A 16,748-nucleotide genomic window follows, 5' to 3' on the forward strand; every position below is an offset into this window, starting at 1 on the left:
TTATTTATTTTTTAAAATATTTATTTTTTAGTTATAGTTGGATACAATCCCTTTATTTTATTTATTTATTTTTATGTGGTACTGAGGATCAAACCCAGAGCCTTGAACGTGCTAAGCGGGCCTCTACAACCCCAGCCCCACAAATAGTTTTATTTCTGATGATCTGGGCAACTGTACAGTATTGGCACCTGAAAATACAAAGATCTCATAAAGTAGAGCACTTAGATGAAAGGACTAAGTAATCTTTTTTTTTATGGTCCTGGGGGTCAAACCCAGGGCCTTATATTAATATTCTGAGAAAAGCATTTTTTTTGTTTCTTATCTATATTTGTTCTGCTCTAGAAGGTACATATTTAGTGTTTGTGGTTGATAATGATGAGATCATGACAAGTTAAATAATATAAATAATATATTAACTTAAAACAGCAATGTAAGAGTTGAATTAAGAGTGAAGTTAATGCTGTGAAGTTGCACATGAACAGTATGCCTCTGGAAATGGGATCGTTGGTTCTGACCCATAAAGCACTATGAACTTCAGTTATGGAGGTGGTGATAGCCATGGTTATGGAAGAGGATTTCAAGATTAGATGAAAATGGCAAGCTTTTACTCTGTGCTGCCAAGAACAAAGGACATTAACTTCTGTTCAACAAATGAAAAAAAAAAAATTGTAAATGTATAGTTGTTTCTCCAAAGTGTTAGGAGAACAAGTAGAACAGAAAGGTTAGGGAAATGTAGTGAAAAATAGAAATGAGAGAGAGAAGCAAAATCGAGAAAGATGCAGACAAAGGAAAATAACAGAAGGGACGGATGCTCGAAATTAGAGGCCAAAGGCACACCAGCGTGGATTCTCCTTCTTCATTCTACACTTGGAGTCAGAAGCCAGAGCCAGCTGTGAGCACGGACCGTTTCTTTCCTTATTGTAATTTACTGTGGAAGTGATGCCAGACACAGACCCAAAGCAAGTGACGCCAAAGCTTTTTCAAAGGCGGGAAATGTGCCTTTATTTGATTCTTTGTCATTAGAGACGATCTTGTACCCTGAGAAAGTTCCAGAATGAAAATGGTTTTTCTAATAAGTTATTAGCTAAGGAGCAGGTCTAATAATGACCTGAAAAATAATATTGTTAGCAGTGCAGTTAACATAGTTTTTGTAATCTTGGGCACACAAGAGACTCCCCAAATGATCTCGTTCTTCTTAATGAAAAAAAAAATGAGTAATCAAATGTCGATTAGCAGATTAAGTGAGATGCAAGAATAAATACGTAAATAAATGCACATTCAATGATATGTACCTGAAGCCCAACTAAATTTCTTAGTTTAATAAATAGGTTTCATTCAGAATAGGAAAATTACCTTTTTTGGGGTTTGATTTTTGTAAATAGGATTTACACCTCTCCTAGATCGATTGTTAACTTTCTTAAAAATTGATTGGTTAAAAAAAAATGCATTTACTTGAAATCTGCAAGGACTTACAAATGAATTGATTCAACAATGAGGTCCGAGGACCAACAATTTATATAAGTGTATTATTAGAAGTTTGGAGGCATGCCAGGTGTGCTGTAGGTGGAAATATTATGAGGCCCTCTGTTCTGCTTCACTCCAAAGGCTGGTGAAACTGTCCTGTTGAAAATAATAAAAATAATGGAGAGTTCAAGAACTATTGGCCTGAAAAGTGAGAAACTACAGGCCAATGTAGTTTTCTCCTGGCAGAGGAATTTTCTTTTTATTCCACTCCTTTTCTTCTTTCTTTTCTTCCACCCTGCTTTTTTCATAAAAAAAAAAAAAAATGGGGGCTGGGGTTGTAGCTCAGCAGTAGAGCACTCACCTAGTGTGTGCAAGACCCTGGGTTCGATCCTCAGCACCACATAAATATAAATAAATAAAACAAAGGTATTAAAATAATAATAATAATAATAATAAAGATTACTAAAAAAAAGAAAAAAAATTATGTGACCCCCCCTTCCTTAACAGGACACGGAAAGAGTACTCAATTAAGACATTACACCTTAAAAACAAAAAAAAAAAAGACATTATACCTGAGTTCTGTTATTTAAGATGATTCCTAAAATCATCTTTCCATTGTGAAAACAATGGATTATATTTCTAAAATCTATTTTTAATATTCTAAAATAATATGAAACCTGCATTTATCTTCGTGTTTCTTGGGATGTTTGTGATAGTGTGCTTGGTGTTTTAGTCAAGGCAGCTCCAAGAGAGAATGAGGTTGGGGGCATTGAGAAATGTCTGAGGAATGAGGAGGGAATTCGTTGTGATTTGTAAAGACAGATGAATTATCACTGCCCTTCCCTAGTGAATGATACTGAATATCTGTCACAAGTGGAATTTTTAAATGAATGGTCGTTCAGGGCAGAGAGCTAAAATGGAAGCTGGTCCCATTAATATGGAAGGTTTTCCTGGGGTTCTTCCCACTTGAATTTTTTTCCCCCAAAGTTTTAAGATGAACTTAATTATTACATATAACTTCACCAAAGTCTATGGATTGCCTATGAAACTACGTTAAGTATTAAAATAGAGTCATTTTTACCTGGATTGCCATTGAAGCCCCATGAGAATATCCTTTGGATGTGGTCTTAGCCGCTGATGGAGTCACTAGGTGGCTGTGTGTTGTCACACAGCTTCCCAGGTTGGTTTTATGTGTGTGAGTGTTGGACGGGTATGGTGAGGGTCGGTGCTTGACCATGAACAAATGACGCTTCCTGACATATGTTTCCCATAGACATTGTCTCCCAGGTGCTGGACACTAGATAGGTTTCAGGAGTCAGCTGGAGGTTACAGATTGAAAGGGACAGTCTGGGGGCGTGTTGCACATCACGTTTTCCTTCATGTTTAACATCCCTCAACAGGGAGTCCTTAAAGAATATCAGTAGAATCCTTATTTTATCTTATTTATTCTCTGTGGTGTTGGGGATTGAACCCAGGGCCTCACGTTCTACTCCCGAGTTACATCCTCAGTTCAGTAGAATCTTTGTTTTAAAGATTATTTATGTGGCTCTGACAGAAACCCTGAAGACTCCCCTTTTACCTTCAAATGGGAATTCTCCTGTGTCCCCCTGGTTGATCCCCGTGATACCTGCATTACCGAGTGCTGGTAGGGATCCAAGAGAGCTGGGTATTGTGTGGCCTCAACAACGTCGCTGCCTTCCGGGGCACCAGGTCTTGGTCTGCACTAGGGTTGGCACCCTCATCTGTAATGGGTCACAGAGTACCTGGTTCAGTCTTCCTAGGCCACCTCACATCACCTAAGATCTCTGTAGAGTTCTACCTTGGTTTGGCTTGTTGGTACAACCCCATCAAAACGTAAAAGCCATTCTTGGCTCCTGGGCCATAGGCAAGAGGGCTGTGCCCTGGGCGTGGCCTTAGCTTGCTGACCCCTGACCTGCATAGAAGAAAGGGAGGGAGAAAGGGAAAAAGGAGTAAAGGAGTTGGAACTGATCACTTTTAGATATAAGGCTCTGACACATTCTCTGAGAAACAACAGGGTGAAGAGTAGATTCTGGAGACAAAGTGGGTTTTTGTGTGTGTATGTGTGTGGGGGGAGGGGCTAAACGTTTTTTTTTTGAAATATAAAAAGTGTTCACTTTTTCATCTCCCAGTCACTCACTTGTCTACCACCAGCCCCCATCATGTCACAAAAATGCTCCCTTGCTTTTTACTTTCAGAAGTAGTGCTGGGCACTGATTTGGGCACTGATGAATGGGGTGGGCACCCTCTCAGTCCTTTCCTCACTAAGCAACGCTGCAGAGATGCTGTGCCCACTGGCCCGCTGAAGTGCTGTCTTCCCAGGTTTCTTGGATCCTTACGCTCCTCTCTGCCCCCTCTTGAGGCGGCTCCTCTCTGCCCAGTCCTTTCACGTTGTCCTTTCTCTGGATTCTTTCCAAAGCCCCTCCTCTTAGCTGGTTTCAGGTAATCTGGAAATGTCAGCTGTCACCTCTGTGCTTGGGGCTTCCAGATGTGCACCTCTGTCCCGACCTTTTCTCCTACATGCCACTCCCTTTTATCCAGATGCTGGACATAGCTACTAACTAGTTAGATGCCCCACAGACATCATGATCTCCGTCCCTCCCCCATGAGACCTGAGACTCCTCTTTTACTCTCCATCTCAGTTACCCAGACGCCTACGCCTTACATAGGAGTATCTTCTTAAATGTGGGTGTCCTCTCCCTCGCACACCCAGCTCCTTAGCAAGTTCTAGGTTTTATCTCACAGCCCCTGACCCCGCTGTCAGTCTTTGTCTGTGGATCCATCAGTGATTCAGAACCTCATCCCCCGTCTCCACTCTCATTTTCTCCAGTTTTGTCCATCCTTTCCTCTGGGGTCACACTGAAAATTCAGACCTGTCCCATGCCACACTTTCTTTCTTTTTTAAGTTTTTTTTTTTTTGTTATTGACTTTTTTTAGTTATACATGACGGCATAATCCATTTCAATATGATTATACAAGCATGGAATCTTATTCTAGTTAGAATCCCATTCTTTTTTTATGAAATTACATGGAATTTATTTTATTTATTTGTTCTTTTTAGATATACATGAAAGTAGAAAGCATTTTGACATATCACACATACATGGAGTATAACTTTCCATTCTTGTAGTTGTACGTGATATGGAGTTACATGGTCACATATTCATATATGAACTCAGGAATGTGATGTCTGGTTCATTCTACTGTGTTTCCCATTCCCATCCCCCTCCCTTCCCTTCATTCTCCTTTGTCTAATCCAAAGTACTTCTGTTCTTCTCCTCCCCTCTTATTGTGAGTTAGCATCTGCATATCAGAGAGAACACTTGGCCTTTGGTTTTGGGGGATTGGCTTATTTCACTTAGCAGGATAGTCTCCAGTTCCATCCATTTACAGGCAAATGTCATAATTTCATTCTTCTTTATGGCTCAGTAATGTAGAATCCCTTTCTTATGATGTACATGATGAACGTTTTCTCTGATATGTGGATGCTAACCCACAGTAAGGGGGAAGGGAGGAATACATTAGGCAAAGGGGAATGAAGGGAGTAGGCAAAGGAAAGACAGTGGAATGAGTCTGACATGACTTTCCCATGTACACATACAAAGAGAACACGGAGCCCACGGTGCCACACTCTAAATTCCTCTGTGGCAGCTCAACATGGCATAAGGTGTGACTCCTCCTCATTGCCACTGTATTCTCCGTATTATCGGGCTGCCCACCTCTCCAGGCCCTTTCTTGATGTTCTTAGTCCACACTCTGTCCTGGTAATACCACATTTTGGAGTTCCTGGAGGAGTCTCTCTTCTAGCTCCCTGCCTCTCCTTGCACTGTTTCTTTGTCCTCCTGGCTGACTTTGTGTGCACAGCGGGATCTCCATCTCCACGGGTTCCACTTCTGAGGATTCATCCAACCATGGCTGAAAGTAAAGAGGAAAAAGATCCTGTCTCTACTGAACATATACAGACCTTTTTTATTTCTTGTCATTAATTCTTAAACAATAAAGTCTAACAGCTATGTGTTAGGCATAACACAAAGTAGTCTAGACATGATTTAAAATATATGGGAGGGTTGTGTAGGTTATATGCAAATGCTATGCCATTTTAAATAAGGAATTTGAGCATCTGTGAATTTGGGTATCTGCAGGAGTCCCGGAACCGATGCCTATGGATGCCTCAAAAGTTCTGATTCCTTCATATATTATGCATTTCTGTCTCTTACCACTTATGTTGAAGTTATTTGTTGATATTTTTGTCTCCTTTCTGGACTGGACTCCTCCAAGGCAGAGCAATCTGGTTGGTTCCTCAGGGAATCCCAAAGCTGCCTTCTTATTTAATCCTTATGACGCCCCATGAGGTTGACATTATACCAGTCCTGTGCATAAAGAAATGAAAATTCAGAGAAGCGAAATGTTGTTGTGAGCTAGTGTAGTGGGTGAGCTGGGATCTTGTCAATATTTACACATACTAGTTGCACATTCTGATGAAACCATAACTTGCAGTAATTGTAAATTTAATTTTACCAAAATTATGTTGTGGTTCTGAGGCAGGACAAAGAACAGTGGATTTAGAATCAAAGACGGGGGTTGGACTATTGTTTTGGCCATTTCTGGCTAAGGTGATTCGTGTGATGTTATTTATTGCTTCTGAGCCTTTCCTCATCTCGATAATGGGCACCGTCATCATCCTAGTGATAATGATGATAGAAGAAGAGGCTACACACTGTGTCTGGAAGTGCTTTGTAGGGGACATACAAAATGATTGATGACTTAGTTTTTTGTTTGAGTTTGCGTTTGTTAGAAACACCTCAGAGACCAGATTCTGGCAAGTTATTTTAGTTTTCTTAGAGTGTTGTCCTTTAACTTTTCCACCAGCAAATTAGAGGTATAGGCTTGAAGAGTAAATGAATGAATATTCAGCATCACCAGTAAAGTGTAACACTTAGAATGCCCTCTAAAAGTTTGGGAGTGTGAATTTACCTGCCTCGTAAAGTTCGTACCTGAACTTGAAGTCCAACTTCATGTGCCAGCTAAATTGGGTCACTCTCTCAGTGAAAAAGGCTGGTATTGCTGCAGATGCTGGGCTCCTTCTCCTTTTGTGAAGCTGTGAACCTGATGCTTTCCTCTTCCCTCGCTGCTCCCTTGATGCTTTGTTCCCCGAGGGTTCACTTTGCAGATTTTTTTCCTGAGCCCTATCACTTTTCTTGATAGAATGTCTACTGTGGAGCCGCCCACAGCACAGCTTCCTGTGGGGAACCGGGCCAGTGTGTGCAGGGATCATTTGGATGAAATAGTTTGGGTCAAGTATTAGAAGATTTCATGGTCTGCACAGGCTCCCTATAAAGAAAGAGGTTTTCTTTCATGGATCAATGGAATTTTTTTATTTTTTATTTTTCTAGGTTTTTCTTTTTTTATTTAGTTGTAGATGGACACTACCTTTGTTTTTATGTATTTATTTTTATGCGGTGCTGAGGATTGAACCCAGTGCCTCACATGTGCTAGGCAAGCATTGTACCACTGAGCTACATCCTCAGCCCCTCAATGGAGTTTTAATCTGTGTATAAAAGAGGAGTTTTTAATTTACTGTAGGGGTTTTTATCTTGGCATTTCATTTTTAAATGGTTTGATTTGTTTGACTGAAATATGTTGAGAGGCGTCTGGGTGCCAGAAACTACTCCAGGTGGGGAGACAGAATGGAGTCCAGCAGAAACATACATTTTGTCTCCTTTAATTACATGACTTAATATGAAAGGTAAACTTTGAGTGGAAAGCTTGGCTCATGTGTGAATAGAATGAAAAGGAAGTTCGGGGTTTATATGAAGTGTAATGGATGGCAGTGGGGTATCTGCCTGGCATGAGCTTTTCTAGAAATCACCTCTTATGACCAGTGATCTATGTGATGATCATTCATAAAAATGGACCCATTACTGGGTCCCTGAGTAAATACTTGCCTGGCCAGTGGGGCCAACGACTGTTGGAAATGGAACAGGGGTATATTAGTCAGCTTCACATGACTGTCGTGAAACAACTGACATGGGTTGTTTATGAAGTGACTTATGAAGAAGAAGGGGTTTTTAGGTCACAGTTTGAGAGTTTCAAGTCCAAATGGTGTAGCATAGGCACTGTGTCAAGGGCTCCCCCTTGGCTGCTTCACCTCAGGGCCAGGATAACAATGGCTGAGAGTTTGTGCAGGAACAAGAATATGGTATCTTGAACCCAGTGCATAGACAATGAGAGGGTGTGAAGCTTGTTCCTTTTATAAATAGCCTTCTTGCAAGAACTCAACGAGTCCTACAAGAACTGTTTCATGCCCCCAGTGACCTAAGGACCCCCCCATTAGGCCCACCTCTTAAAGCTTCTACCATTTTCCAGCAGGGCCACCCTGCAAACCAAGCCTTCAGTCACAGTAGGCCCTTGGGGGGTAACCCCAAACCATAGCCAAACTGTAGCGGGAGGCAAGGAGGCTGTAGATTTCTGAAAGTCTAAATGGTAATGTGGAGTACGGATGCTGTGGGTGGGCCATAGCTGTCACAGAAGCCTGGAGGATGGAGGAAGCCACAGCAAAGGCAGGGAGGAAGCGACTCCTGTGTGGATCCTGGTGATAGAGAAAGTTGAGGCAATATTTGGGTTTCTGTTGGAGTTCTGAGATCCAACCCAGAGACCCAGAATCTTTATGATAAATTGGGGCTTTGTTGTTTTAACTAGTTTGAGATGAACTTCTGCTTCTTCATATTAGAGAAGTTCTTTAGAATACAGACATATGTAACAGGGGAACCTAACTCAAATTAAGGAATCAGGGAAGCCTCTTGCAACATCTTTTTACGGAGTGATTGTTGGTTAGCTTCTCAGGGTAGCCCTTAAATGATCACTGAATCCATGGCACACTGGAATTGACGTCAGCTTCTCCTCAGGATGGATTCATTCATTCATTCATTCCTGCTAAAGGGCTGCTGTGCTTGGGGGTGGCATGGGCAAAGGACAGATGCTTACCATGCGATGGGCCTTTGAGGAGCTTCTGCTTGCTAAGCCACTTGCTGACCTTGTCATATGCTCTGCTGTTTCCTCCTAGGGTTTGGTTACATTATGGGTTAAGTCATCTTTGAAGGACTAGTTTGGGAAACTCATTTCCATATGACATTAGTTTATGGTAAATGCATTTTATAGTTTGTGGGGGAGGAAACCCTGTCCCCTTTTGGCTGTAGCAGTTCATTAACGCAACCCGTGTTACTGATTATCTTCTATGTGTCAGATACTGATCCAAGAGAGAAGAGAGTAATGAAATACAGAAAAGGCTCTTCTCTCATGGAGCTTAAATTTTAGTGAGGGGAGATGGGTACTATACCAGTGAACAAATAAATTGAAAGGACAGCTTATTTATTTAATTTTAATTTTATTTTATATTTTTGGGTACTTCAGGGACACTTGACCATTGAGCCACATCCCCAGCCCTATTTTGTATTTTATTTAGAGACAGGGTCTCACTGAGTTGCTTAGCACCTCACTTTTGCTGAGACTGGCTTTGAACTTGTGATCCTATTGCCTCAGCCTCCCAAGCCACTGGGATCACAGGCGTGGGCCACCGTGCCTGGCTATTTTTATTTTGATAGGAGATGGCACCCAGGGGCACTTTACCATTGAGCTACATCCCCAGCCCTTTAAAAAAAAAATTAGGGTCTGGCTAAGTTTACTAGGCTGACTTCGAAATTATAATCCTCTTGCCTCCCAAATAGCTGGGATTACAGGTGTGCACCACTGTCATGAGAGAGTTTAGTTAATGATAAATGTCATGAAGGCAAAAAGAGGAGGCCGTGGAGGAGCGTTGCTGGGGTGTTGGAGGATGACGGTGGGGTCAGCAAAGCCTTCCCTGAGGGAGGGAGCTCTTCAACCGGCACAGCCCAGAGAAGAACCACAGAGCCTCCAGGAATGTGCCTGTCCCTACCACCCACTCTCAGGTAGAGAACACCGGTTGGCTTGGGGCCACAAGGAATAGTCTGTTTGCTTAGCAGAGTCAATGTCATATAGATCTGCACCGTCCCAGTATGGAGGCCATGAGTGACCATTGAGCCACTTGATGTGGCCACCCCCAAATGTTCTGTAAATATAAATATGCAACAGAGTTTGAAGACTTGATACAAAAAAAGAATGTAAAAATTTTCAACATTTTAATATTGATTACACAATTAATTGATAATGGTTTTCTATATTGCTTTTTTTTTTTTTTTTTTTTTTTTTTTTGAGATAGGGTCTTACTGTGTTACCCAGGCTGGACCTGAACTCCCAGGCTCGAGTGATGCTCTGGCTTCAATCTCCCTAGTGGCTGGCACTCCAGGCATGCGCTGCCATGCCTGGTGATACACTGGTTATATAAAATATATTAGTAAAATAAGTTTCACTAAGGATTTTTTTTTTTTTACTTCTTCAATGTAACACTAGAACATTTTAAATAGCATATGCAGCTTATATATCTGTTGAACAGCACTGGTATAGATGAATTAGCAGGTGCTTTGGAATCAGATGATGTGGGTTCGTAGTGCTAGGTCCACTATTTACTGGAGCTTGGTGGAGTTTCTGGGTTTGTTTTACTTGGGACAGTGCATTTGGTTCTTAGTCTGTCCTTATCTCTCAAAGGGGTTAATGATGACTGACTTGTTTTAAGGATCACATCAGATGTGATAGCATGGCTGCTGTGCTAGGTATTGGGAAGTCACTCGAGTCTGTAAAGAACAGTCGTGGTTCCCTTTCGCTGCTTCCTGACGTGACCACTGGGGCACTTGGGAATGTGTTGAGAAATTACTGTGCAGGTTCATGACACTGTGTTAATTGATGTTTTTGCTCTGTTCTTTTTCACTTGGGGCTTCTAAGGTCTTTATTAGATGGTGACAATAATTATTGCCATTTTACAAATAAAGAGGTTATTTGAGGAGGGGCTGGGGCTGGGGCTCAGCGGTCGAGTGCTTCCCTAGCATGTGGAAGGCACTGGGTTTGATCTTTAGCACCACATAAAAATAAATAAATAAAATAAAAGTTAAAAAAAAAATTAAAAAAAAAGAGAGAAGAGGTTATACGATAGTCAGAGTGGCCCTGTAGAGTTTCCCGGGAGCTGGAGCCTGGCCTTCTAGCCGTCTTCCCTTCCATTAGCCTTGCCTTCTCTCCACAAGGCAGGTGAGCCCTTGCACAAGAGGCTCTGAAAGGGATGCTGGTGCCAGGTTCCATTTGAGATCTTCCAGTGCCAAAGCCATGCCTTATCTTCAGAACGTTTTTGATACTCTTGTTTTACCAAAGTGACAAACTGAAAGCGACAATATCAGAATCCTGAAGCCCTTGTTTATACTTCAGGAGATCAGGTAACGAGAGGACCTGCTGGCCCAAGGCCATTTTAGATAGTAATTGGTTGGAAGAAAATGTCGATGCCTCTTTTTTTTTTTTTCTTGGCAGAAACTCAAAGGCCTCTCCTTGCCAGGTGGTCTCTCTCCCTGTCAGTAATGTGTGTTCTGTGGCTGGCAGGTCCTGGGCTTCACACTGAGACACTGGCAGTCTTAATCATTTGGTTTGAATAAGGAAGCTTTAAAATGGGGTCACTGATAGGACTGAATGTGGCTGCCTGTTAGGACGCTCAGAAGTCGATGGCATAGGATGGAAAGGGTGGCTTAAATTTAATTTCAATGAAGTCATTTCAGACTACAATGAAAACTGGATTGGTTTACATATATCTCTTTTTTTCCCCCAGTAATTATTTCTTTTGAATTCTGGCTGTCTCAAAGAACAACACTCTATGGGCAACTGCAGTCATTCAGTTGGAAGTGCAGGTGTAGGCAAACCGAGGAGGAATTTTATAATGGTTTAAAATTCGTGTCTATGTGTCCCATTATCTCATGTACATTTCATGCATATGGTTAACAGAATCGTCTATCAGATAGCTTACAAACTATATTTCTTGTAATAAATGCAAAGAAATGTAATGGAAATTTCCAATTCTGATTTAAAAAAAAAACTTAAAATATTTTTAGACTTGTGGAAACTGTTACCTGTGCACTTATCACCTATATTCAACCAGTGTTAACTCTCTGCAATATGTCTTTCTTTTTTAAAAAATTGTGCTGGTACTGAGGATTGAACCTAGAGGCATTTAACCACTGAGCCATATCCCCAGCTTTTTAAATTAATTAATTAATTATATTTATTTTTTAGGTTTTTTTTAGGTGGACACAATATCTTTTTTAAAATTTTATTTTATTTTTATGTGGTGCTGAGGAGCAAACCCAATGCCTCACGCATGCCAGGCGAGCATGCTACCACTTGAGCCACGACCCCAGCCTGCCCTTTTTATTTTTAAAATTTATTTATTTATTAATTCTAATTAGGTATATATGACAGCAGAATGCATTTTGATTCATTGTACATAATTGCAGCACAACTTTACATTTCTATGGTTGTACACGATGTAGCATTATATCATATGTGCAGTCATACATGTACCTAGGGTAATGATGTCCATCTCATTCCACCATCTTTCCTGCCCCTATGCACCACCTCCCCCCTTTGCCCAATCATAGTTCCTCCATTTTTTTCCCATGTCCCCCTTCCCATTATGGATTAGCATCCACTTATCAGAGAGAATATTCAGCCTTTGATTTTTTGGGGATTGGCTTACTTCACTTAGCATGATATTCTCCAACTCTATCTATTTACCTGAAAATGTCATAATTTTATTCTCTTTTAATGCTGAGTCATATTCCATTTTGTATATATACCACAGTTTCTTTATCCATTCATCTATTGAAGGTCATCTAGGTTGGTTGCACAGTTTAGCTATTGTGAATTGATCTGCTATAAACATTGATGTGGCTGCCTTACTATAGTATGCTGTTTTTAAGTCCTTTGGGTATGAACTGAGGAGTGGGATAGCTGGGGGTTACATTCCAAGTGCTCTGAGGTGGTTCCATTCCAAGTGTCCATAGTGCTTTCCAGACAGGTTGCACCAATTTGCAGTCCCATCAGCAAAATATGAGTGTGCCCTTTCCCCCACATCCTTGCCAACACTTACTGTTGTTTGTATTCTTGATAACTGCCATTCTGACTGGCGTGAGATGAAATCTTAGAGTAGTCTTGATTTGCATTTCTCTAATTACTAGAGATGTTGAACATTTTTTCACATATTTGTTGATCGATTATGTATCTTCTTCTGAGAAGTATCTGTTCAGTTCCTTAGCCCAGTTATTGAATGGGTTGTTTGTGGTTTTGGTATTAAGTTTTTTGAGTTCTTTATATATCCTGGAGATTAGTGCTCTATCTGACGTTTGTGTCAGCTCTTTTTTATTTTTTTTCATTTTGAGACAGGTCCTCACTATGTTGCTGAGGCTGCCCTCAAACTTGCAGTTCTGCCTCAGCCTCCCAATCGCTGGGATTACAGGTGTTCACCTCCATGCCTAAGAGTCTTTATTTTTAATTTAAGAAATAGATTTCAGATATACTGAAAGTTCTTTTCCTCCGTTCACAATGCATTCATGTCACGTTCTTTCCATCCTACTGGTAACCACAGTCTTAGGGTTATATCTTTGCTTTATTTTTAAAATACTTTACCATTATAACTACAGTTTTGTACAAATACAAGATTTACACAAATGGTATCACACTCCCATGTCCTTCTGCAACCTTGTATGTGTATGTGAGAGTGTGGTCAAATTATTCCTTATAGTGGTTGTACCAATTTATACATCCATCAGAAAAGTATTAAAGTTACAAGTTATCATCTACATTATTACTGCCACTGTTGACACATTTCTCAATTTTTGCCAATAGCTCAGCATTTTAACCATCAAACTTGGATAATGAACATCTTTAAAATATTTGGTTTCTTTTAGGAAGTGCCAAGTCATCAGTGTTGCTCATTTTCCAGGTGTTTTGTTTTTATCTTTTTTTTTTTTTTAGTTTTGGGGACATATTTATGTTTTAGATCATGTTTTTTTTTTAAATGTCTTTTAGCTTTAGTTATTTTACCTTTAATCAGGGTAAAATAAACAGACCTATTAATTTCTTCTTTTTAAAAATGTTTTTGGTTGAGACAGGGACTTGCTCCATTGCCCAAACTGGCTTCAGATCCCCATGTCCAGGTGCAGGTCCCCATCCAGCCTCCTGAGGCGCACACCACCCTACCAAGCTTAACTCCTTCTTTGATGATTTGTGCTTTTTGTTTCTTTTTAAAGAAATGTCAGAAAGATATATCAGGATAGTGAAGGATTTCTTGAACTAGTTCTCGGAAAACATAAATGATAAAGAAAAAGGATGATAAGTTCGACTACATCAGAGTGGAAAGCATGGCGTGGTACGTTGTTTAGATCCTGTAACATATTCACTCATTTCATGAACGTGTATCGCCTGCAGTGTGCTGGGAACTCCTGTGGGTTCTGAGAACATAGCAGTATACAAAAATTCGTTCTCTCCTATACTCCATTTTAGTGGGGGAAGGTAATAAATTGAATATCAAGAACATAAGGTTTATCACAATTATCATTATTTTGATGGAGAAATAATCTGTCAGCAATAGGGAAAAGCAAGCAAAGGCAGTAGAAAATCTTCAAATGATAAATAGAGTTGTTAGGCGAACTTCACTCAGAAGGTGACATTTCAGCAAAGACCTGAAGTGACTGAAGTGGTGCCACGTGACTCCAGAGGAAAGAGAACCAGGCTCAGGATGCAGCACGTGCAAAGGCTCCGAGGTGGGACTGTGCCTGGAGGGTTCAGGGAACTGACGACCTGTAAGGCAAGGTGCACTTGGTCAGGGGAAGAGCTTGGGAGAGGAGGGAGCCTGTTGCTCATGTGAGGCCATCCTCAGAAGGATGGAAGGTCATTGGAGGATTGTGACAGTGATATCATGTGGCTGATGGGACCCCTCTGCCATCTGTGCTGAGAAGACATTGGGCAGGGAGACCAGGGCAGAAGCTCATCCAGCTGAGACTTGATGGAGTTGGTCACGGAGAGGTGAGAAGTGGTCACATATGAACATGGTTTTATGTACTTCATTGTTTCAAAGGTAGAATTAACAGGATTCGATAAAGGACCAACTGTGGGAGGTGAGAGAAATGAGAAGAGGCGAGGAAGACACCAGAGTTTTCTGTTTGGGTCTCTGGGAGGGTGGAGTTGCTGTTTGCTGAGATGGGAGGATCAGGAGGAGCAGGTTTGGAGGGGAAGACCAGGGGCTCAGCTTTGTGCATAGTAAGTTCAGGATGGCTGTTAGACACTGGGGAGGAGCTGGAGGAGGCCGAGGAGTGCGGAGACTGGAGCTGAAGGGAGAAGCTGGCTGAACACACACCTGGGAGGCTTCAGTGTACAGGTGCGTTTAAAGGCAGGAGACTACAGATGACCAGGGAGTGGGTTTAAATTTTGAAAGGAAGAGATCTGAGGACTGAGCCCTGGGACACTTCAGTGTTCAGAGACGTGGGCAACGAGAAGGATCAGTAGACACGGTGTTGAGGATGTTTGGAGCCCAAAGATGACAGTGTCAGAAAAAGGCTGGGTGAGGAGTACACACCTTTTATCCCTGTGACTTGGGAGGCTGAGGCAGGAGGATTGCAGCCTCAGCAACTTAGTGAAACCTTGTCTCAATAAACAAGTAAATAAATACATAAAAATAAAAAAGATATAGGTCCGTGGTTAAGTGCCCCTCAGTTCCATCCCCAGTACCAAAACAAAACAAAACAAAATAATAGATAGATAAATAAAATAAAAAATAAGAAAGAAAGGATGAAAGAGTCCACTGTCCAGGTGTTGCTGTGAGATCATTATGACGAGGATTGAGAACTGACCATGGGAGTTAGCAGGATGAAGGTCACTGGGGACATCAGAATGGTGGTGGCCATAGACTGACTGGAATAGGTTTAAGGGATAAAGAAAGGAGTTAAGGAGTTGAATTGGAGACAACAAGTAGAAACAACTTGTTTTTTTTTTTTCTTTTTGTGGTAGTAGGGATGGAACCCAGAGCCTCGTGCATGCTTGGCAAGCACTTAACCACTGAGCTACACCTCCAGCCCTTTTAATTTTTTTTTTCTTTTTTATTTTGAGACAGGATCTTGGTGAGTTGCCCAGGGTGGCCTTGAACTTGTGGTCCTCCTACCTCAGCCTCCCAGGTAGCTGGGATTACAGGTGTGTGCCACTGTGAGAAACTTTTCTGAAATTCACTGTAACATGGAGCACAGAAATGGGACAAAAGCTATAGAAGAGAGAAGAGGGATCAGGAGGTCTTTTAAAAGGGAAATATAGCATGTTTATGTGCTCCCGTATACACCGAGGGGTGCTTAAGAGTGGGGGATGAACGATATAGGAGGGGTGGGTGAGTCTGGAACTCTGCCCCGGAGAGGATTGGATGTGGTGTGGTGCACAAAGAGGGGGGCTTGGCCTCCTTAACTCCTTTCTTTACCCCTGAAATGAGGAAATGGACAGGCCACCCGTGGCGACAGGAGCTGTGGTCAGCAGGTTGGCGCAGCAGCATGAGTAGGGACGTTCTCCTTGGAGGCCCTTCGTTTCATCAACCAGGAGAGGAGGGGGCGGCCCCGTTGGAGGCCTGAGGTGAGTGGGAGGTATGGAAAGGTTGTGGTGGTGACCAGAGTGGTGCTCTGCTCTGGGAGCTTAGTGACTGTGAACTGAAGATGTGACCTGTCTGTCCAGTGGAGCGTCCTTTATCCTTGCGCAGGGCACTGGCACAGTAGTGGAAGAGGTAGGGCTTGGGCCCAGCTCGTTTAGTGCTTTGACAGGTGACAAGAGGCTACGGAAGGGGAGCTGCGCACAGAAGTGATCATAAGCTGGCTAAGAAGAAATCTGTAGCCCCGTGGGGGAGCGCTCACCTAGCACCGTGAGGCACTGGGCTTGGTCCTCAGCACCACATAAAAATAAATAAATAAAATACTGGGGAAAAAAATAAAAAGAAGAAATCTGAGGACAAGAAAATAGTGAGTCGTCGTGAAAAGGGCGGAGTCAGCGACTGAATAGTTGCAGGGACATCTGGGAATACTAGATGGAGTCACCTGCAGGGGCTAAAAGGGGGTGGTAAAAGCTCCGTTCAAGGCGCTGTTGTTGTTCATTTTAGAGGAGTGGCCTTTGGTTGGTGTTTTTTGGTGCTAGCGATGGAATCCAGAGTCTCATGCATGCTAAGCACATGCTCCACCACTGAGCTGTGGCTCTCCCAGCCCTACTGCTCTTTTTGGTCTGGTCTTCAGTTGGTAACTATTTTAAGTAATTAGCTCTTTAATTTTCATTGTCTGGTCTACACCCCCCTCCCA

The sequence above is a fragment of the Callospermophilus lateralis genome, chromosome 8, assembly GCF_048772815.1.
Source record: "Callospermophilus lateralis isolate mCalLat2 chromosome 8, mCalLat2.hap1, whole genome shotgun sequence".
In the NCBI taxonomy this organism is placed as follows: Eukaryota; Metazoa; Chordata; class Mammalia; order Rodentia; family Sciuridae; genus Callospermophilus; species Callospermophilus lateralis.